This window comes from Oncorhynchus mykiss, chromosome 6 (genome assembly GCF_057628025.1).
Source record: "Oncorhynchus mykiss isolate SJ-2025 chromosome 6, ASM5762802v1, whole genome shotgun sequence".
NCBI classification, from domain to species: domain Eukaryota; kingdom Metazoa; phylum Chordata; class Actinopteri; order Salmoniformes; family Salmonidae; genus Oncorhynchus; species Oncorhynchus mykiss.
This window is the reverse complement of record NC_143027.1, coordinates 44,045,672-44,069,181: the sequence shown is the minus strand read 5'-3', so window position 1 is coordinate 44,069,181 and position 23,510 is coordinate 44,045,672.

Here is a 23,510-nt window from a genome sequence, read left to right as displayed (position 1 = left end):
TGCCATGTATGCCGGCCCAAGGAGACGCACTGGAGACCAGATGCGTAGAGCCGGCTTCATGACACTTGGCTCGATGCTTACTCTAACCCGGCCGATACGCGGAGCTGGTATGTACCGCACCGGGCTATGCACCCGCACTGGAGACACCGTGCGCACCACAGCATAACACGGTGCCTGCCCGGTCTCTCTAGTCCCCCGGTAAGCACAGGAAGTTTGCGCAGGTATCCAACCTGGCGTAGCCATACTCCCTGTGAGCCCCCCCCCCAATAAATTTTTGGGGCTGACTCTCGTGCTTCCATCCGCGTCGCCGTGCTGCCTCCTCATACCAGCCCCTCTCTGCTTTCGCCGCCTCCAGTTCTTCTTTGGGGCGGCGATATTCTCCAGGCTGAGCCCAGGGTCCTTCTCTGTCCAATTCGTCCTCCCATGTCCATTCCCCCTCGCGCTGCCACTTCTCCTGCTGCACCTTGGGGCGGCGACAATCCCCTGGTTTTGCCCAGGGTCCTCTCCCGTCGAGGATTTCTTCCCAAGTCCAGAAGTCTTTATTACGTTGCTCCTGCTGCTGCCCGGTACCACGCCGCTTGGTCCTGTTGTGGTGGGTGATTCTGTAACGTTTTTTTTGAGGTGAAGGAGAGTCGGACCAAAATGCAGCGTGGTTTCTATTCATGTTTTTTTAATGAAGAAAACTATACATGAATAAACTAACAAAACCATAAACATGAGAAAACCTAAACAGCCTATCTGGTGACAACAAACACAAAGACAGGAACAATCACCCACAAAACACTCAAAGAATATGGATGCCTAAATATGGTTCCCAATCAGAGACAACGATAAACACCTGCCTCTGATTGAGAACCACTCCAGACAGCCATAGACTATGCTAGATACCCCAACTATAATACAATCCCAATACCTACAAAAAAAAACAAGACAAAACACACCGCATAAAAAAAAACATGTCACACCCTGGCCTGACCAAATTAATAAAGAAAACACAAAATACTAAAACCAGGGTGTGACAAGATGGGACCCTTGGGATTGCAAACAGAGGAAGATTTTCAAAAAGTAAGTGATTATTTAATCGCTATTTGTCATTTTATGTGGTGGTTGAAAAATATGTTGATATGGGGAGCTGTCCTCAAACAATCACATGGTATGCTTTCGCTGTAAAGCCTATTGTAAATTGGACAATGCAGTTAGATCAACACAAATTTAAGCTTTTAACCGATAAAAGATGTTCATATGTTCGTAAATGTTTAATATTCAGATTATTTACTTGAATTGCGCGCCCTCCAATTTCATCCTATGTTGTCGGCAGGTGTCCCGCTGACAGGACGCCTAATTATGAAGTAGATCAGCGCTTGGTTTTCCCAATGTATGGGGAAAAACATAATAAAGGGAGTATAACCTTCAAAAAAGTATTTTATACACATCATATGTGTCCATTATAATATATGCAAGAAGCGGAATGCATGATTTGTCACCAAAATTTGAAAATGTGAACAAAACAGTAAATACATTACGCTCCATACATACGGTATTTTACAGCAGAAATGACAACACAATATACAGAAAATAAGGCACTTACTTTGACAGGAATGCACACATGTCCAAAGTTATTATTAGTAAGGAAAAGCACAATGAATGCAAAGCCTGCTCCAGCCGGAAAACGTGCCAGGGGGAAAAAGTTTGTGCAAGCTCTGAAGTTCTGTTGTGACTGGAGATGTGCAAATGTCTGAGTACTTGATCTGGGGAAACACTGGGGAAGTGCTTGGGCTATCGTTGAAGAGAGAAGTTTGTCTGGCTCTGTAATGCCTCAAACGTAAATTGTAGTCAAAAGTGAAATGAGCTACTTATATGTGAATCAATGAGGTGGAAGACACCTCAATTCAAAGCTGTTTTTAGAAAATAAAATTAGTTAGAAAACAATTTGAAATTGACAAGTTGAAACATAGCCTATAGTTAATTATCAGGCAGCGTTCTTTTGTTTGAGGGCAGCATGGGTTAACCTGTGTGGTAATTCTTACCAACAAGGGCTAACCAAATACCTGTCAGTAGGCTATAAAACATGTAGACAAAATAGAGTGTGCCCTCACATATACAATTAATAACATTAAGTACCGCCATTTTAAAAGTAACGTTCCGTCTTAGTGCATAACATTGGATAAGTGTTTGAGTTAAGGATGTGGCAAATGACTACCTTTTTTAGCAGCATGTGTTTGACGTTGGAATATATGTTTACAAACGGTAGACGGTTCTGATTAAAATGTCCTGGTTTGTGTAACGGAATTCCTCTTCTTCAGAGGAGGAGTAGCAAGGATCAGACCAATGTGCAGCATGGTAAGTGTCCATAATGATATATTTAATAAATCAACTGAACAAAAGTACAAACAAAACAAACAAACAAACAAACAAACAAACAAACAAACAAACAAACAAACAAACAAACAAACAAACAAACAAACAAACAAACAAACAAAACAGCCCCGTATGGTGAAAACACTAACACAGGATACAACCACCCACAAAACACAATAGAAAACAGGCTACCTAAATATGGCTCCCAATCAGAGACAATGACTGACACCTGCCTCTGATTGAGAACCATACTAGGCCAAACACATAGAAATATAACAACAGAACAAAACATAGAAAAAACAACAGAATGCCCACCCCAACTCACGCCCTGACCAACTAAAATAAAGACATATAAAAGGAACTAAGGTCAGAACGTGACAGTTTGCATCGCCGAGCAGTGCCCTACTGTATAAATCATTTTATCCAATAGTTAGATGCTACAGTATCACCACCCTCAAATCAAAACCAAACATGGATGTCAATATTTGTGTGCACATGTCCATTCTACTTCATGTCTGCTTCCTGGCTGCGGCAGCATAATGCCCATATTGAATACCACAGCATGAGTCATAAAACCTGGAAATGGTTCCAATAATTTTTTCCCCCAGGGATTTTAGAACAACTTCATATAAGGTTGTGTTTCATATAGGCTTACCCTGGTGTGATGTTTTGAAAACCGTGCAAATCTGTCTTGTACAAGGTAACTTTCATCAATAATTAGCATTGCAATTTATTTTTTAGTAAATTGAGGCAATTATATTGATAAAACTCATCTTGTCCGAGAGAGTTACACGGCTATCAAAATGTCAGGCCGAGGTAAGCCTACACCAAACGCAATTCATTAGAATTGTTTTGAAGAATTCACAATGTGAAAATGAATGGCGGAAAATCCATTTGAATTATTTCCGTGTTTTTATGGGTATTATGGCACTTCCACTGTGGCGGTCTATTGCAAGGCTGAGTAGCTTGGACAAACAGGTGTAAAACACAGACAGGTGTGCGCTCAAGATGAGAAGACAACATGGAATCCATGTTTGGTTTGGTTCTGGAGGGGGTTGGTAGCGTCTCGTAATTGGACTCAATTGTTTCTTGGGCACTGCTCGACGATGCAAATGACAACCCCATAATCAGAACCGTGTACTGGTATACATTCGGACATGGAAAAAGTGTTGCAAAACAGGCAGAGGCACGGGTCGGCAAATAACTTGCCAGGTGGGTAGGCCTATGTGTTGTAAGACTAGCTCCACTCGGTTTAAACTGGGCTAAAACAAAACAAGCAACATGTTTCATTGACTTGCTCTCTGGCAGTTCTTATCACGGAGTTAGGCCTACTCTCAGTGCCCAAATAATATAAATGCATAAAATGAGTCATTGATAAAAATTGTTGGTTGGGTACTGTAGGAGAAAGACATGACATTATTTTATAATGTCCAATGTTTTCCCGAAATTGCGTTGTTGATCAACAATGAAAAGACAAGAACCGTGTAGCCTATTTGAGTTTATACAATGGGTCGGTCTAATCTTAGATGCTGTTAAAACCTGTTGATGCCAGGAGTTCCTCTGGAGGAACACCCTCCCCCCCGTTCAGCTCAAACGGTGGCGCATGGAACGCAAACATATTCTTAAAAATATTTAACCTCCACACATTAACAAGTCCAATAGCTCAAATGAAAGATAAACACCTTGTTCATCTACCCAGCATGTCAGATTTTTAAAATGTTTTACTGCGAAAACACACCACACATTTATATTAGACCACCACCGAAACAAAGACAAGCGGCAGCCATTTTGTCCCAGAAAATATAAAATTATAAAAGCAGGATTAAAAAATAAATCGCTCACTAACCTTTTGAAAATCTTCATCAGATGACAGTGATAGGAAATGTTACACAGTACATTTTTTTTTTTTCAATAATATGCCATATATATCCATAAATGTCCATTTACAGTGTACTCATGTTCAGAAATTACTCAAAAATGCCCGCAGGAAACCTAGGTAGCTCGGCAAGATAACGTAAATAGACATCATAAACTTTGGCTAAATATACATGTTCTACATATAGTTAGAAAGATACACTGCTTCTTTATGCAACCGCTGTGTTAGATTTATTTTTAACGTTACAGAAATCGCACACTATTTCATATGCTGAGGCAGCGCTCAGTTCCAAGTCAACAGAGTCAACAGAAACACAGATTTAAGCATAAATATTCCCTTACCTTCGATGGTCTTCGTTCAGAATGTTCTGGAAGGGTTCATACTTACCCAATACATCGTTTGGTTTCAAGTCTTGCGTCTTTGTATTAGCTACTGCTAATAACATCAGCTGAAATGCACCCAAAACGTCCTCCGGTCCGGATAAGTTGCGCATCAAAACTTCAAAATTACACATATGTCGACTAAACAGGTCAAACTAAGTGCAGAAGCAAGCTTTATGATGTTTTAGACGTGCAAAACAAACTTCAATTCAACCGGGCATCGTTTGCTCTTCCCAGGAGTGCTGGCACAAAGGAATGGCTGTGACCAATTCGCGCCCTAACGCACAGGTTTTTTTATCGCGACACTTACTCCAACCACTCCTATAGGGCCAATTCTCGCGCGATTTGAACGATTGAACGCTCCAAAGAAAGAGGACATCTAGTGGAAGAGATGGAAAGTGTCCCCAGATCCATAAGTGGTCGGGAAGGGTGGGGGCATGACGTCAAAGTTGCTCCAACTTTCATGGCCACAAAAACTAGTTTGGAAGAATGCATGCCCTGTGAGTTCTGCTATACTTACAGACATAATTCCAACGGTTTTAGAAGCTTTAGAGTGTTTTCTATCCAATAATAATTATTATATGCATATATTAGCAATTTTTAATATTTTTTTTTTTCAGTTTACTAGGGGTACCCAATTTCTCCAAAGGGGGCGTAATCTGCCATGCCCTCAAAAGGTTAAACCTTGTTCCAACCCGTGTCTATTCCACAAGTTACCACCGGCTAAGGCTATGACATTGAAATGCCTATTCACTATTCCATCTGACTGCGCAATCCACTGTCTCATCAGCACAGCCAAGCAATTTATAAACTTTGTCTCCACTGTCTTTTTTAAAAAGCATATTGATGAGTTAGTTATTAAGAAGCTGAGAATGAAAATGGGCTTCTTCAAAAGAAATAGGTCCTGCCTCTCGTTAAATAGTAGAAAGCAGACTATTCAGTCAACGTTCCTATCGGCGACATCATCTTTATGAACGCAGCACCCAACTTTTTCAAATCCGTTAGAAGCAGTTTATCGTAGCACACTGGGCTTTATTACGGGAGATAATTTTAGTACACATCACTACATTCTGCACCAGAAAGTTGGTTGGCCCTCTTTTATGTCAGGTAGGTTGATACATTGCTATGTTTTCATTTACAAAGTCCTTTTTACAAAAAAGTCCCACTGTACTTAACATCCTTAATAATAAACTTCAGACATACAAGTTATCACATCTGGTCTCAGGGATGGCTAACTTTGGAAATTCCTTTGATCTCTACTGAGTTAGGTAAACCAGCTTTTAGTTTTCTTGCACCATATTTATTCATGTTAAAAAAAATCTATGTTCTGGTGCCTCCAGGGCAATTCAGAAAGTTGATTGAGGACCTTACGATGAACATATGACCATGTTTTTCTTTCTACTTTTAAATTTATATTTTGACGTGTGTATTTTCTGTAATTTACTGTATGTAATTCATCTGTAAAAGAGATCTAGACATTATCATTTATTTTAGTCTAGCATTTGCTTTTCAACAGCGGAGATTTGTATTAACCTTGCTGTCTGTTTCAATATACTTTGAATATTGAAATTCGATCTCCAGCTATTCCATAGTAATTAATACACGTGTCGGGAAGAGACAGAGAGTCTGGCAACTTTTCTCAGCCAGTCGTAATCATGAGTCAGCATACTTTTTCATAGATATATACAAATAAATAACAATAGAAAAACACAAAATGCAGCTAGTTTTCCAGCAAACTTGCTCCTCACAACAGACTTGCCTAGCTCCTCTGAACAGTGTCCTGGCGAGAGAGCAAATGTTCTATGCCATGCCAGGCGAAATCGTGCATCATTAGCAAATTGTTATGGTTGTATCCCACCCCAAAATCACTAGAAAACAGCTTAACCATCCCATTGTCCTCATATTCTTTATACACCCCGTGTGCTCCGGGTCAAACTGACCCGCCTTGACTAAACCCCCAGTAAGCACATGTGTGACAGTATGCATTTGCACAGCCTTTGCAGATATATGTCTTACACCTGCAGCACACAGTATGTGTTTAGAGTCCTTCTTTGGTGGGCAGATCTGACACCTCTTCCTCTTACTTTCCCCAGCTGGGGCAGAGGCCGGGGCAGTGGCTAGTGGCTCCTCAGGTTGATCATGAGATCTGGCCCTCTGAACAGCTTTTACAACTGCTGCAGATGCGTCTGTGCGAGGGAGACGCTCCCTTCTGTTGATGAATGGAGTTACAAGTGCCTTTCCCATCTGCTCCAGGAACACCCTCCTCTTGTTGCGCTTACGAGGCATCCATATACTACCTCTGAATGGAACCAGTTGCTCATCCACTGTCATGTCAGGCCCTGGTTATAGAGGACTGGCAGCCGCTCCACCCACTTGTCCCAGACCTCTCTTATGGCTGCCAGTTTGTCTGTCGCACGTCTTGCAGGTCTTGACTCACGGTCATCAAATCGTAATAGTCTTGAGTAAGTGTGAAAGAGTTTGAGTGGCATGGCGGCACGGAAAATTTCCCTTCCACTCTCTGCATCCCATAGACTAACTGCAGCCTCACCTTGGGACCTGTATACACCTGCTAAGATTAGCAGCCCTATGTAGGCATGCAGGTCAGTCTCATCCATCCCTTTCCAGCTGTCTCCATATTTTCGAAAACCCTCCAGATTTGTCATGTCCAGGATGATTTTTTCTATTGCCAGTGTGATGAACAGGTAGAATGTTGAGGCCATGTCATAGGCATGGGAAACGACATACGTTGTGGGTCCTGGGGTCCTTTCCGGGCCGTTATGCTCTGCCATCCTGCACTGGTTGTGATATGCTACTGAGGACCATTTGGGGGCGTATGCTTCATGGTTAACGAGACGTGGTGTGGTCACAACAACATACAGGAACTCAAGTCCTTCTGTTCACCTGATTTAGAATTCCTCACACTAAAATGTCGACCGCATTATCTACCAAGGGAATTCTCTTCAATTACAATCACAGCCGTATATATTCCCCCCCAAGCAGACACATCGATGGCTCTGAACAAACTTTATTTGACTCTTTGCAAACTGGAATCCATATATCCTGAGGCTGCATTCATTGTAGCTGGGGATTTTAACAAGGCTAATCTGAAAACAAGACTCCCTAAATTGTATCAGCATATCGATTGCGCAACCAGGGCTGGAAAAACCTTGGATCATTGCTATTCTAAATTCTGCGAAGCATATAAGGCCCTGCCCCACTCTCCTTTCGGAAAAGCTGACCACGACTCCATTTTGTTGATCCCTGCCTATAGACAGAAACTAAAACAAGAAGCTCCCGCGCTGAGGTCTGTTCAACGCTGGTCCGACCAATCTGAAGCCACACTAGAAGACTGCTTCCAGCACGTGGACTGGGATATGTTTCGTATTGCATCAAACAACAACATTGACGAATATGCTGATTCGGTGAGCGAGTTCATTAGAACGTGCGTTGAAGATGTCGTTCCCATAGCAACGATTAAAACATTCCCAAACCAGAAACCGTGGATTGATGGCAGCATTCGCGTGAAACTGAAAAAATACAAACAGTGTAGCTATTCCCTCCGCAAGGCAATCAAACAAGCTAAGCGTCAGTATAGAGACAAAGTAGAATCTCAATTCAACGGCTCAGACACGAGGTATGTGGCAGGGTCTACAGTCAATCACGGATTACAGAAAGAAAACCAGCCCCGTCACGGACCAGGATGTCTTGCTCCCAGGTGGTGAGGGTAGGCAACAACATCTCCACCCCGCTGATCCTCAACACTGGGGCCCCACAAGGGTGCGTTCTGAGCCCTCTCCTGTACTCCCTGTTCTCCCACGACTGCGTGGCCACGCACGCCTCCAACTCAATCATCAAGTTTGCGGACGACACAACAGTGGTAGGCTTGATTACCAACAACGACGAGACGGCCTACAGGGAGGAGGTGAGGGCCCTCGGAGTGTGGTGTCAGGAAAATAACCTCACACTCAACGTCAACAAAACTAAGGAGATGATTGTGGACTTCAGGAAACAGCAGAGGGAACACCCCCCTATCCACATCGATGGAACAGTAATGGAGAGGGTACTAAGTTTTAAGTTCCTCGGTGTAGACATCACAGACAAACTGAATTGGTCCACCCACACAGACAGCATCGTGAAGAAGGCGCAGCAGCGCCTCTTCAACCTCAGGAGGCTGAAGAAATTCGGCTTGTCACCAAAAGCACTCACAAACTTCTACAGATGCACAATCGAGAGCATCCTGGTACGGCAACTGCTCCGCCCACAACCGTAAGGCTCTCCAGAGGGTAGTGAGGTCTGCACAACGCATCACCGGGGGCAAACTACCTGCCCTCCAGGACACCTACACCACCCGATGTCACAGGAAGGCCATAAAGATCATCAAGGACAACAACCACCCGAGCCACTGCCTGTTACCCCGCTATTATCCAGAATATGTCAGTACAGGTGCACCAAAGCTGGGACCGAGAGACTGAAAAACAGCTTCTATCTCAAGGCCATCAGACTGTTAAACAGCCACCACTAACATTGAGTGGCTGCTGCCAACACACTGACTCAACTCCAGCCACTTTAATAATGGGAATTGATGGGAAATGATGTACAATATATCACTAGCCACTTTAAACAATGCTACCTAATATAATGTTTACATACCCTACATTATTCATCTCATATGTATACATACAGTGCCTTGCGAAAGTATTCGGCCCCCTTGAACTTTGCGACATTTCAGGCTTCAAACATAAAGATATAAAACTGTATTTTTTGGGGAAGAATCAACAACAAGTGGGACACAATCATGAAGTGGAACGACATTTATTGGATATTTCAAACCTTTTTAACAAATCAAAAACTGAAAAATTGGGCGTGCAAAATTATTCAGCCCCCTTAAGTTAATACTTTGTAGCGCCACCTTTTGCTGCGATTACAGCTGTAAGTCGCTTGGGGTATGTCTCTATCAGTTTTGCACATCGAGAGACTGAAATTTTTCCCCATTCCTCCTTGCAAAACAGCTCGAGCTCAGTGAGGTTGGATGGAGAGCATTTGTGAACAGCAGTTTTCAGTTCTTTTCACAGATTCTCGATTGGATTCAGGTCTGGACTTTGACTTGGCCATTCTAACACATGGATATGTTTATTTTTGAACCATTCCATTGTAGATTTTGCTTTATGTTTTGGATCATTGTCTTGTTGGAAGACAAATCTCCGTCCCAGTCTCAGGTCTTTTGCAGACTCCATCAGGTTTTCTTCCAGAATGGTCCTGTATTTGGCTCCATCCATCTTCCCATCAATTTTAACCATCTTCCCTGTCCCTGCTGAAGAAAAGCAGGCCCAAACCATGACGCTGCCACCACCATGTTTGACAGTGGGCATGGTGTGTTCAGGGTGATGAGCTGTGTTGCTTTTACGCCAAACATAACGTTTTGCATTGTTGCCAAAAAGTTCAATTTTGGTTTCATCTGACCAGAGCACCTTCTTCCACATGTTTGGTGTGTCTCCCAGGTGGCTTGTGGCAAACTTTAAACGACACTTTTTATGGATATCTTTAAGAAATGGCTTTCTTCTTGCCACTCTTCCATAAAGGCCAGATTTGTGCAATATATGACTGATTGTTGTCCTATGGACAGAGTCTCCCACCTCAGCTGTAGATCTCTGCAGTTCATCCAGAGTGATCATGGGCCTGTTGGCTGCATCTCTGATCAGTCTTCTCCTTATATGAGCTGAAAGTTTAGAGGGACGGCCAGGTCTTGGTAGATTTGCAGTGGTCTGATACTCCTTCCATTTCAATATTATCGCTTGCACAGTGCTCCTTGGGATGTTTAAAGCTTGGGAAATCTTTTTGTATCCAAATCTGGCTTTAAACTTCTTCACAACAGTATCTCGGACCTGCCTGGTGTGTTCCTTGTTCTTCATGATGCTCTCTGCGCTTCTGAGACTATCACAGTGCAGGTGCATTTATACGGAGACTTGATTACACACAGGTGGATTGTATTTATCATCATTAGTCATTTAGGTCAACATTGGATCATTCAGAGATCCTCACTGAACTTCTGGAGAGAGTTTGCTGCACTGAAAGTAAAGGTGGCTGAATAATTTTGCACGCCCAATTTTTCAGTTTTTGATTTGTTAAAAAAGTTTGAAATATCCAATAAATGTCGTTCCACTTCATGATTGTGTCCCACTTGTTGTTGATTCTTCACAAAAAAATACAGTTTTATATCTTTATGTTTGAAGCCTGAAATGTAGCAAAAGGTCGCAAAGTTCAAGGGGGCCGAAGACTTTCGCAAGGCACTGTATATACTGTACTCTATATAATCTACTGCATCTTTATGTAATACATGTATCACTAGCCACTTTATCTATGCCACTTTGTTTACATACTCATCTCATATGTATATACTGTACTCAATACCATCTACTGTATCTTGCCTATGCCGCTCTGTACCATCACTCATTCATATATCTTTATGTACATATTCTTTATCCCCTTAAGATAGTAGTTTTGGAATTGTTAGCTAGATTACTTGTTGGTTATTACTGCATTGTCGGAACTAGAAGCACAAGCATTTCGCTACACTCGCATTAACATCTGCTAACCATGTGTATGTGACAAATAAGATTTGATTTGATTTGATTTAGCAGTTTTTTAACAGGAAAGTCTCTTTTTCAGCTTGATGGATTTTTCTTCTTCTTCTGAAGATGATGCATCATGCTCTGGGTTGTATTCCTCCCCATCTTCATCTTCTGACACATCCTCCACTTCCTTTTCAGAATCAGAGTCGTCTTGCTGGACATTTTAAAAAATTGGTTCTAGAACCTGTTCAGCAGTGAAACGCACAGTCATGGCTTCAGCACCTTGGACAAGACTACATGTCTGGACATGTACGGACTTGTCTGGACATGTATGGACATGTACCCATGACAATATTAGTATCTGTTGTTTCCTACAGCTTACATGGATACATGAATAACTGTTGTAATATTGGGGTCAGTCTAGGACAAGTCATCAAATGTCAAGTTGCATAATATCATGGAGGTGATTATTTTCACTGCTCCACATATCTGCACATGTACGGACATGTACCCATTCACTTTTGTACTACTGGGGTCAGTCTAGGACAGGTCAGCACATTCCAAGTTGAATAATATCCTAGAGGGGATTGTTTTCACTGCTCCACATGTCTGGACATGTACCCATTCACGTTTGTACTACTGGGGTCAGTCTAGGACAAGTCATCAAATTTCAAGTTGCATAATATCATGGAGGTGATTGTTTTCACTGCTGTAGTGTCGGGTCAAAATGCCCCGAGGACAGCGGGAGGGTTAAACAAACGCAAATGCAGCTACTCTGCTGTTATTCTGGCTGCACTGTTTGACGTGACTGTGCTAGCCATAGTTGACTAGCTAGCAGGCAAGCAAGGGATAAGAACGTTGCAGGCCATCATGAAAACGGAACCTTTAGAACGAACGACTGGGTGGCATCAATAGATTTAGAACAAACATAATTAAAGTGGAATTGACAATGTTTGAACTACTTTGCAGATATGAAACAAACAGACCAACATAATATCAGTCACAAATACCAAATTCCTAGACCAGGTTCTAAAAATAGGTTCTATTTGACTCAACGTTCCATGACATACAGTAAGGCATTGTTGGCAGAATAGATGGATGCAGTTCAATGCATGATTGCTATAATTCACCAATAGATTTTTTGGTGGTCCAAAATATATTGCTATCAGGTTGTAATTCACAGCTGACCTCGTACATTGTTTGCTGCCGCCACCCATTTGGGGTGCACCGTTTCCGTTTCAATAACTCAACATTAACAAACATGAACGACTGTAACTAAGGCTGGGAATGTCAATACAATCAAACTTTACAAGGGCAATGATCACAAGTCAGTCATAATGTGGCTAACAGGCTAGCGCACATGCGTCAAACACCAGGCCTGCGTGGCGAATAGGACACAGAAGCAAGTATAAATGAGTCAACAGTTGAGCAGTGTTGCCAACTCCTCAGTAAGGAAAGTAGCTATTATTGGCTATCCTATCAGTTGCTAGAAGTCACTAAATTATGTCATCGCCTAATTTGCATAATTGGCCATGTGCATGTAATTGTGATGGACGCTGTAGGAGAGAGGAATAACATTGTGGGACAGACAAAAAGTGAGTAAAAAACACCTTAAATATGTTTAAAACTACATATGAGCAAGCTGCAGAGAGTGGCACACACAGCGAATAAGAACCAGATATTTTAGGCCATACTCCTTCAGCACATTATGGACCCCATTGTTAATCCCCTTCATAACAGAGGCTTTGTCAGTCCCTATCCCCAGGAGTTTCTCTTTTTTAAGAAACACTTCTTGAGGAAAGCCACAACAGCACAGGCTATAGATTTGGCACCCCTGGAGATGAAACCTCTCTCCTTGATGAAACAATTGATCAGTCACTCTCCCCCATTCCCACCTACAGGTACTCCAGGCTGGCTGAGTTAGTGCCGTATTTGAGCCAATGCAAACAACACTATTTAGGATATCTAGTTTACTCGGCATACCGACTCTCTTTTGATAGAAACCCTGAACATTCTGCAAAGCAATGGTGGTAGACAAGGGACCATGTTTATAGTATCTGTAGGCTAGCCAGGGCTTTAAAAAACATCTAGACATAACTACTAGACATTTACATATTAATTAATTTCACCTTTCATGCTACACACAGATAAATAGCATGCATTTTTCTAAACTAATCTGTTAGTTGGACTTATTGCATCCGTTACTGAAATGGTTGTTCCAGTTTAAATGGTTTAGGTACTCTACTTTATTATTTTTTCTTACCCTGGCAGTCATTCTGAATACAAGATTGTGGGTGAATATCATTTTTTAAATTATCCACAGTACATATGGATTCCAATAGTAATTAGACTTTTTTTTATTTCACCTTTATTTAACCAGGTAGGCTAGTTGAGAACAAGTTAAAATGTACAACTGCGACCTGGCCAAGATAAAACATAGCAGTGCGACACAGAGTTACACATGGAATAAACAATCATACAGTCACAATAGAAAAAAATAAAGTTGCAGCTGCAGCGATCGGTTAGCTGCTCAGATAGCTGATGTTTAAAGTTAGTGAGAGAAATACAAGTCTCCAGCTTCAGCGACATCACTTTGCAAGCCAACATGATGTGACTTTAAGCTGGTTTTGCAGGTATATTCTGGTATGCTGGTGACCAGTTTGTGTCCAAAACACAATGAAGTCTGGTCATCAGCAAAAACACAACAAATGCTGGTCTCCAGCGAAAACACAATGAAGGCTGGTCTCCAGACCATACTGGTCTATGCAGCTTTTTTCAGCAGCTACCCTGAAGGAGCAGAGCCTAACGCCACGCCAAGATTATGCATTGTAATCTATTATAATAAATGGTTAAACAGTGCTTTCTTTATGAACTAAAGTAATTTAATCTATGTCTGTGTTAAATTGTTAATTTGTTCCTGTTAAGCGCTAAGCTCATAAGCTTCACATCCAAAGCTCACTTTTGTATGATATAATACCATGTGTCACTGCATAGGGCTACATGTATAGGGCTACATTGAATACAATTGCAATGGAATTAAACTAATCACTGATTAGTGCCCATAAAGCTGTTTCATTCAAGTGAATAACACAGAAACCAAAACTTCTCTCAACACAATATAACTCATAACAAAGTTGATTGCTGTAGATTAAAAAGCAGATACCCACAGTAACCCCTATGCAGAATATACAGTAGATAGTGTCAGGAGCTCCAATTCCCTGCGTCCTTGTCTCAGCTGTCTAACAAGCTCAAATCCTCAGGCTTCACATTCTCTTCTGACCTTACACCAACTCCTCATGCAAAGCTGGCAAAGCAAAGAGATAAAGAGAGAGAGAGACTTAGAAAAGAAAGAGATCAGATGAGGTCCTTGACTGATCCCTAGCCATGCCTTCCTCTGCCTTGTCAGACTGGACTGGGGCTTCTCTGGTTCTCTTTCATATCCAGCACTGGGTTGCCGCCTGCTCATTAAGATGTAAGAGTTGCCTGATCAGTGTGGAAGACATGGGCATGTTCCTGGAATCAAAGGGGAGGAGAGGGAAGGAGAGGGGGAGGAATGTATTGTTGGAAGAATGTATTGTTCCTGGAATAAAACAGATCCTGGCCCTGTCCTGAATTATTTTTAGAGTTAAGACAAAATGTGACAGAAACCAATAAAACAACCAAATAGAAAAGTATAAAAGTAGCATAATCCTCAAAATCCTATCTGAATATAAACTATAATGAGATTAAAACCAGCATACTGTATATTATCTCGGAATGCTTTGGGTTATTGCCTTGCTGAAAGATCCACTAGCTGCCAAGTGGCATCCTCCTTGAATAGGTTTTTGGTTAAAATGTCCTGGCACCAAAATGTCCTGGCACAAGTTTATGACCTTAACAAGGACCTCAGGTCCAGTGGATGCAAAATATCCACCACAATATTTTACCGTAGGCATGGGGTACTTTTCTGCATATGCTTCTGTTTTTCAACATCAAACCCACCACTGCACTGGTGTGTGTGACCAAAGAAGAGCCTCTATTTTCATGACAAAATGTTGCAGCAGGTAGCCTAGTGGTTAGAGCGTTGGGCCAAGTAACCGAAAAGTTGCTAGATCGAGTCCCTGAGCTGACAAGGTAAAAATATGTCATTCTGCCCCTGAACAAGGCAGTTAACCCACTGTTCCTAGGCTGTAATTGTAATTAAGAATTTGTTCTTAAATGACTTGCCTAGTTAAAAAAAGGTTAAATATATATATATTTTTAAATACGCTGAGGACACTGCATGTGTGGGTATGGATGTTGTTATGCAGACCCACGAGCCACGAGCCACTGCGGCCCCTCATGATGAGTTCAGATGTTTTGTGGTCCCCACCCCTATCAAAGTTGTCCTTCCCTGGTATTAGTATAAAATAATATAATTTCCCCATTTTTTGGAGCATGCAATATAGCTCAGTATTTGTATTATTTATTTTATAGTCTTTTTTGCTCATCTTTATCAAGGGTGCCAATAATTATGAACTGTCACTGCAACTTAAAATTCCGTATTTTTAATAATCCTGACTTGTTTTGAACCATTTGCCAGTGTTAATGGTGAGGTGAAACATCAAGTCTGCTACTGTCATGTTGACTGAGGTGAGGGTTGAAGAGATTACATACAAGGAATGATTTGTAAGACTTCAGCGCGGCTTTTGACATTAGCGATCATGGTCTGCTACTGGAAAAACGTATGTGTTATGACTACATCCCCTGCTATATTGTGGATAAAGAGTTACCCGTCTAAAATAACCCAAAGGGTGTTTGTTAATTGAAGCCTCTCCAACATAATCCAGGTAGAATCAGGAATTCCCCAGGGCAGCTGTTTAGGCCCCTTGTATTTTTCAATCTTTACAAATGACATGCCACTGGTTTTGAGTAAAGCCAGTGTGTCTATGTACAGTACACAGATGATTCAACATTATACACGTCAGCTACTACAGCGACTGAACTGACTGCAACACTTAACAAAGAGCAGCAGTTAGTTTCAGAATGGATGGCAAAGAATACAGTTGAAGTCGGAAGTTAACATACACCTTAACCAAATACATTTCAATTCAGTTTTTCACAATTCCTGACATTTAATCCTAGTAAAGATTCTCTGTCTTCAGTTAGGATCATCACTTTATTTTAAGAATGTGAAATGTCAGAATAATAGTAGAGATAATTATTTATTTTAGCTTTTATTTATTTCATCACATTCCCACTGGGTCAGAAGTTTACATAAACTCAATTAGTATTTGGTAGCATTGCCTTTAAATTGTTTAACTTGGGTCAAACGTTTCAGGTAGCCTTCCACAAGCTTCCCACAATAAATTGGGTGAATTTTGGCCCATTCCTCCTGACAGAGCTGGTGTAACTGAGTCAGGTTTGCTCGTACACGCTTTTTCAGTTCTGCCCAAAACATTTTCTATAGGATTGATGTCAGGGCTTTGTGATGGCCCCTCCAATACCTTGACTTTGTTGTCCTTAAGCCATTTTGCCGCAACTTTGGAAGTATGCTTGGGGTCATTATCCATTTGGAAGACCCATTTGCAACCAAGCTTTAACTTCCTGACGGATGTCTTGAGATGTTGCTTCAATATATCCACATAATTGTCCTCCCTCATGATGCCATCTATTTTGTGAAGTGCACCAGTCTCTCCAGCAGCAAAACACACCCACAACATGATGCTGCCACCCCCGTGCTTCACGGTCGGGATGGTGTTCTTCAGCTTGCAAGAATCCCCCTTTGTCCTCCAAACATAATGATGGTCATTATGGCCAAACAGTTCTATTTTTGTTTCATCAGACCAGAGGACATTTCTCCAAAAAAGTATGATCTTTGTCCCCATGTGCAAATGCAAACCGTATTCTGTCTCTTGTATGGTGGTTGTGGAGTAGTATCTTCTTCCTTGCTGAGCGGCCTTTCGGGCTATGTTGATCTAGGACTTGTTTTACTGTGGACACACAGTATTTAATGCCATTTAAAATCATTGCGGATCTAATTGCTTTTGATAGATATACAGCTTTGCGTTATTTGATGGGTATAGGGACAATGACCAATGTAGCCTAATTGGTTGTGCTCCGAGGTGAGCCCTGGCACCATGTTCCTGTTGTCCTGGCTGTCAACTCCAGTGGTGCTGAAATTGGCAGCACATCTAACATTATCCATTTATCACTCTAACTGGCTTAGGAAGCCTCCTGTCTATGGTCAAGAATGATGGTTACGGTGTGCTGTGTGTCCTGTTTTAATGAGCGCATCTTGGGCTTCCAGTCTTTGTGGGGCTTCTCTACAACATTGTGTGCTTTTTTTGTGTGCAAAATTACAGTTGTGTAAATGGCTGCATTTCAGATAGGCCTAGATTAAAAATGTTGAACATTTTGTATGTCGCAGTAGTACGACCAATACCGTGTGTAGCCTACTAACACTCATTGCGTAGTGTCACAAATCCGACAGCAATGTAGCCTATAGTTCTAATGATTGAAGTTCAAGCTGTGAAGCCTGTAAGAATCATTGATAGCCTTGTGGTGTTAATTCTGTCGAGCTGATCTGTGCGTGTTGATTGGCACAAATTACATGTAGGCCTATCTTTCTTGTGTCAGTTGTTGATTTGTGCGGCTACATTTTTGTACATTTGAACAGTAGTAGGACCAATCTACCTTGTTTTATTAGGGCTCCCCCCATGGATTTAACATGCCCTCAGTGTCCACAACTGGGATCTAAGACACAACTTTCTTATCCAGAGTCATGAGATTGTCTTTTCACCACCCCTGTCCACAACACCCAAGCAAAACCCAACGTCTCTTTTTACAGATGAGCCCGTGTACACATCCATAAACACTATGCACATCAATATACACATTAATAATTACATACACACAAGAAAAGCTAAACACAATCATAGAACACATGCTTTAGTTAAAAGGTCATCAACCAATTCATCCAGCCTTGTCGATTATTCCACAAGTAAGGTGCAAAAAAACTAAAAGCAGATTTACCCAACTCAGGGGAGATCAAAGGGATCTCCAGAGTTAGCATCCCTGAGGCCGGGTCGGGTACAGTATGTCGTACGTAAGTCTGTAAGTTAACAATGAGGTAAGGTATGGCGGTAGTTTATCCAGGAGGGCTATATAAACAAATAGAGTGCAATGCATTGATCTACGAGACTTCAAAGAGGGTCAGCCTACTTTCTGATACAGAATGCAATAATGTGTACGGAACTTATTGCCCATAACAAGCTATGACGGTGTCTATTGGCTTCAATACAGTGGCTGCTGCATTCATATAGATAATTTCGCCATTGTCTATATCCGGTATGAATGTCGAATAAATGATTTGTTTTCTGCTATTTAATGAACGACATAACATATTCGTATAAAATAAGCCTATTTTAAGGATTAATTTCTTAAATAACTCATCAACATGCTTTTTGAAATATAGCTTTCGTCAATTCAGATAGCCAGGTATTTATAAGCGGGGACACGATCAATGATGGCACCATCCAATGACATATGCATAAATCAATTATGTGATTTGAAGAATAACATATACTTGGTTTTACCGGCATTAACTACCAATTTCAGTTCAAAAAAGGCTTTCTGCAAAGCAATGAAGGCAGACTGAAGTCTGGTCAACCTTGGAGGCAATAGCATACACAACAGTGTCATGTAAAACATTTTTTTTTTTTTGATTGAGCAACATTATTTTTATAGACAGTAATAAGTGCAGGACCTAAAATCAATCCATGTAGTTGGACAGTGATCACTGGTGTCCTTAGCAAAGACACCACTCAATAACTACTTTGGGGCAAATTTTCTAAATTAGGTAAATCAGCGTGTTTCTTACATTAATCCGGTGTAGGTTTGAATCTTAGTTGAGTCAGGTTAATGTCAAGACAAATATTCTTCAAATGATCAGAGGCCGGGGTAAACCAATCCAGTAAAAATCTTTTAAAATAACTAATTCAGATTGAAAGGTTTTGAATATTCAGCGTCCGTCAGTGCAGAAGGGGGGCTGTAAATACCAGCTACAAACAAATGCTTGATTATGTAAGGTTCTTATACTGTTCTGTGCTGTAGTGGAGTTGATTGTCCAATGTAATCTTTTTTACTCTTGTTGTGTTCCATCTGTTACACTGAAACTAACATCAAATAGGTTTTATATTCTATCTGACCTATAATCACAAAAAGTCTCAAACAATTTATAGAACCAATTCATGCTGTTATCCAATAAATACTGATAATGTGAAGTGCATACACACAGTAGGCCTATACAGTAGGCCTATACAGTGGACCATGAGTCCTTAAGTACACTGTATAACTCTCAACTTACAGACAGCTTATGAAAAGTTAAATTGATTTTGCTATTGTGGGAGAAATACACCCACTGACATCTGTCATTGTGTCCCCATATCACCCAGAAGACAGCATCAAATCAAAGCTATACTATGAGACTAATGATCTGGGTCTGTACTGCTCACCATAACATCCTCTACACTCTGTATAAGAATCCTAGAGTCAACAGACAGACAGAGCACATTAAGATGCAGAGTGAGAGAGTGAGAGAGCAAGAGAGAATACATTCCCTTCTACTTGTCCTTTAAACCAAGTGACAGTTTCAAGGAATATAGCCTTATGGGCCGATAACGTATGACTTTACCGCCGTTGGGGATGACATGACATGTTTGCATTTCCCCCCTTCTAGAGGTAGTGGCTGTCAGGCGTGATCTGGCACCCTATTCCCTAAATAATGGACTACTTTTGACCAGAGCTTATGGGCCTTTGATCAAAGGTAGAGCATCACATAGGGGATAGGGTGCCAATAGGGACACAAGCCTTTCCCCACCGGCCTCCAGCCACACTAAAGTACATACATCGGACGACTGCGTCTTAATTTATGAGTCAAAGCCAATCCAATCCACACGGTCCCGATGACTTAGAAGGGGAATCTAATTGAAACGACAGATGGAAAAAGTGTGAGATGAGAACGTGTCGGCAAGGAAAGAAGGAATCAGCGTAATTACAACTTCATGTGAACAAGTCAACATTGTATTTATTCCAATGAGTTAATAAGGTTCTGGACAGAGTGTGAAAACAATTCCATCGCTGCTATTGTCTTCTCCAGGCCACTGAGGGAAAATTACCCGTCATGAGGTCTGCAAGGGCAGAAGTGATATCTGACTAGGTGTGCATCTTAAATGGTACCCTATTCTCTATTTAGTGCACTTCCTTTGTCCAGCTAGGGGCCTGGTTAAAAGAAGTGCACTATATGGGAAATAGGGTGCAAGTTGGGAGGCACTCCTAGTGTCACCTCAATGAAGACCCAGCAGCATTGTGAGTGAACACTATGTCCTACAAGTTGAAAAGAATGTGTGATATCTGTCTCACATTCTGTTCCTAATAATGACAGCAGCTGTGGAAAGAGGGATTGGATGAAGGGAATCTTGATTGGTTTTCCTCAATGCAATGTAGAGTATTTCTTTATGAAGCCTGGCATGTAATACATTCAGGGTACCTTGTAAAATATTGATATTGATGGAATGAACAGCCATCGTTAATTTAAGATGCACCTGTGATGCTTTTGATGGAGGTAGGGAATGACAATGTCCAAATACAACTTACCACTGTTGCATAGCTATTACTACTACACGGGACACTAATCGTTCTGGTTATGAATGTAAGCTAGTCCTGCACATGTCATTTAATTAATGATATCCCTCCAATGGCAACACCTGCAAATCCCACTCCTACCAAAGGATGTAATTGATCTGATCCAGCTCCCATGTTTGAAAGGATAGTATAGAAACCAGAACTTTCGGCTTTGAAATTCCAGCATCTTGACTCACTCATTTCATTACAGTCATGAATGAAAGATTTTTAGATGATCTTCCTGAAGTTCATTCATATGGTGATGGTGATCACCTGCAGTAATTTACAGTCTCTTATTGTACGGAGGAGACTACAACCTCCAACCTCCCACACAATATACCTATCCTTTTTAGTCCTGTATATCAGTGTCCATTTCCCAAATGGCACCCTATTACCTATATAGTGCACTACTTTTGACCATACCCATAAGGCTGTGGTCAAAAGTAGTGCATCATAAAGGGAATAAGGTGTCATTTGGGATGCATATTCGTGAATAATGCACTGCAGTGGTAATGTGGGTGTCTTGGAGATTAGAGACTGTACTCTATAATGAGTTGAGAGGAAGCAGTAGAATCAGTAATGATATATCCCCCACCCACACACTGACATATGGACATAAAAGGAGGCTGGAATTAATTCAAGATCTCCACAGTGATATTCCGAAAACTACAGTGCATTCAGAAAGTATTCTCACCCCTTGACTTGTTTCAGATGTTGTCTAACAAAGTGGGATAACAATGGATGTAAATGTAATATTTTGTCAATGATCTACATAAAATACTCTAATGTTAAAGCGGAAGAAAATGTCTAAAATCTTAAAAACATTAATGTAAAATAAAACACAAATATATCTTGATTAGATAAGGATTCAACCCCATGAGTCAATATCTTACCTTTGGCAGCGATGACAGCTGTGAGTCTTTCTGGATTGTACAATATTTGCCAATTTATTCTTTAAAAAATTCCTCAAGCTCTATCAAGTTGGTTGTTGATCAATGCTAGTCAGACATTTTCAAGTCCAGCCATATGTTTTCAAGCCGATTTAAGTCAAACTGTAACTAGGTCACTCAGGAACATTCAATGTCGTCTTGGTAAGCAACTCCAGTGTATATTTTACATTATGTTTTTGGTAATTGTCCTGCTGAAAGGTACATTTGTCTCCCAGTGTCTGTTGGAAAGTAGACTGAACAATGTTTTCCTCTAGGATTTTGACAAGCATACCCATAACATGATGTAGTCACCACTATGTTTGAACATGTGAAGAGTGGTACTCAGTGATGTGTTGTAAAGGATTAGTTCCAAATGAAACACTTTGTATTCAGGACAAAAAGTAAATTTCTTTCCCACATTTTTTGCAGCATTACTTTAATCCCTTAATGCAAACAGGATGCATGTTTTGAGTATGTTTTACTCTGTACAGGCTTCCTTCTTTTCACTTTGTTGTTTATGTTAGTATTGTGAAGTAAATACAATGTTGTTGATCCATCCTCAGTTATCTCTTAACACAGCCATTAAACTCTGTAACTGTTTTAAAATCACCATTTAAACATAATTCCTCTTTGACATTATGGGGTATTATGTGTAGATCAGTGACACAACATCTCCATTTAATACATTTTAAATGCAGGCTCTAACACAACAACATGTGGAAAAAGTCAAGGGGTGTGAATACTTTCTGAAGGTACTGTATATGTGCGGTGAGACTACATGGTGGCTACACGAGCTACCCGATGCCATTCTGTGATTTTATTTGACCATGGGAAAAAGAGCTACAGTGTTAAAACTGTAATATGGGTATGTCTTGAACCCCAGCCAGGTGTTAACTGAGGTTTAAGTCTCTCAATGCTTCCGTACAATGGGTGACCTTTGCTCTTCCAGGTTACAAAAGTAATGTTACCCATGCCAACTGCCAACCTATCTGGCCTGTACTGCAAAGCGTTTCATAGAAGGCTCTGCAGGGTATTCTGTTAGTGTGATTCAATAGCAAAGGTGATTGCGCTTATCCCCCCAGTTTACAGTCTACCCACAAATTGTATTCAGCAATCCATCATTGCATCATCTCACCTGTCAGATATGATATTCTTTAATCTCTTGGTTTTAGTGTCTGTAGCTTAAAATACACCACGACCTGTACTGTGGCCAAAAGTAAACTAAGACCACATATGTTGGCATTATGGCTGATGCTAGAACACAGGCATCAGAAGTGCATTGTTCAGTCTGATTGACTCAAATCAGATGCAAATCAGATGCTATTCTCTCTTGTATCTTCTATTGAATTTGGTCTCCTTTATAAGATATACCAAAAAGTAATTAGTTGTTTTTAAATATTTGTTGTATGTTACGACATCTGGTAGCTTCAATTGCACTATATCCAGTTTGTTGCCCCAAGGTGAGAGAGAACATCTACCACAGCATCTCTGGTGTTGTCCATTGTGGTGAAGGACCACGTTATAACTCGGTCTACCGCTAGGGGGCGCATGGTACTTAAAAATAACAGTGAGTCTTTACTGATCAAAATCACTTGGGTTTCAGTAGGCCTGTCTGCACACAGCACAGGGATTTGGTACTCTCTCGGTCCAATCAATCTCAACACCATGCGTCGATTGTGCTCAATATTCAATCACTTTTTAACTGCAGTTTGTATTACATCAAATAGCTGTTGGCCGCATCCACTCAAACGTTTCG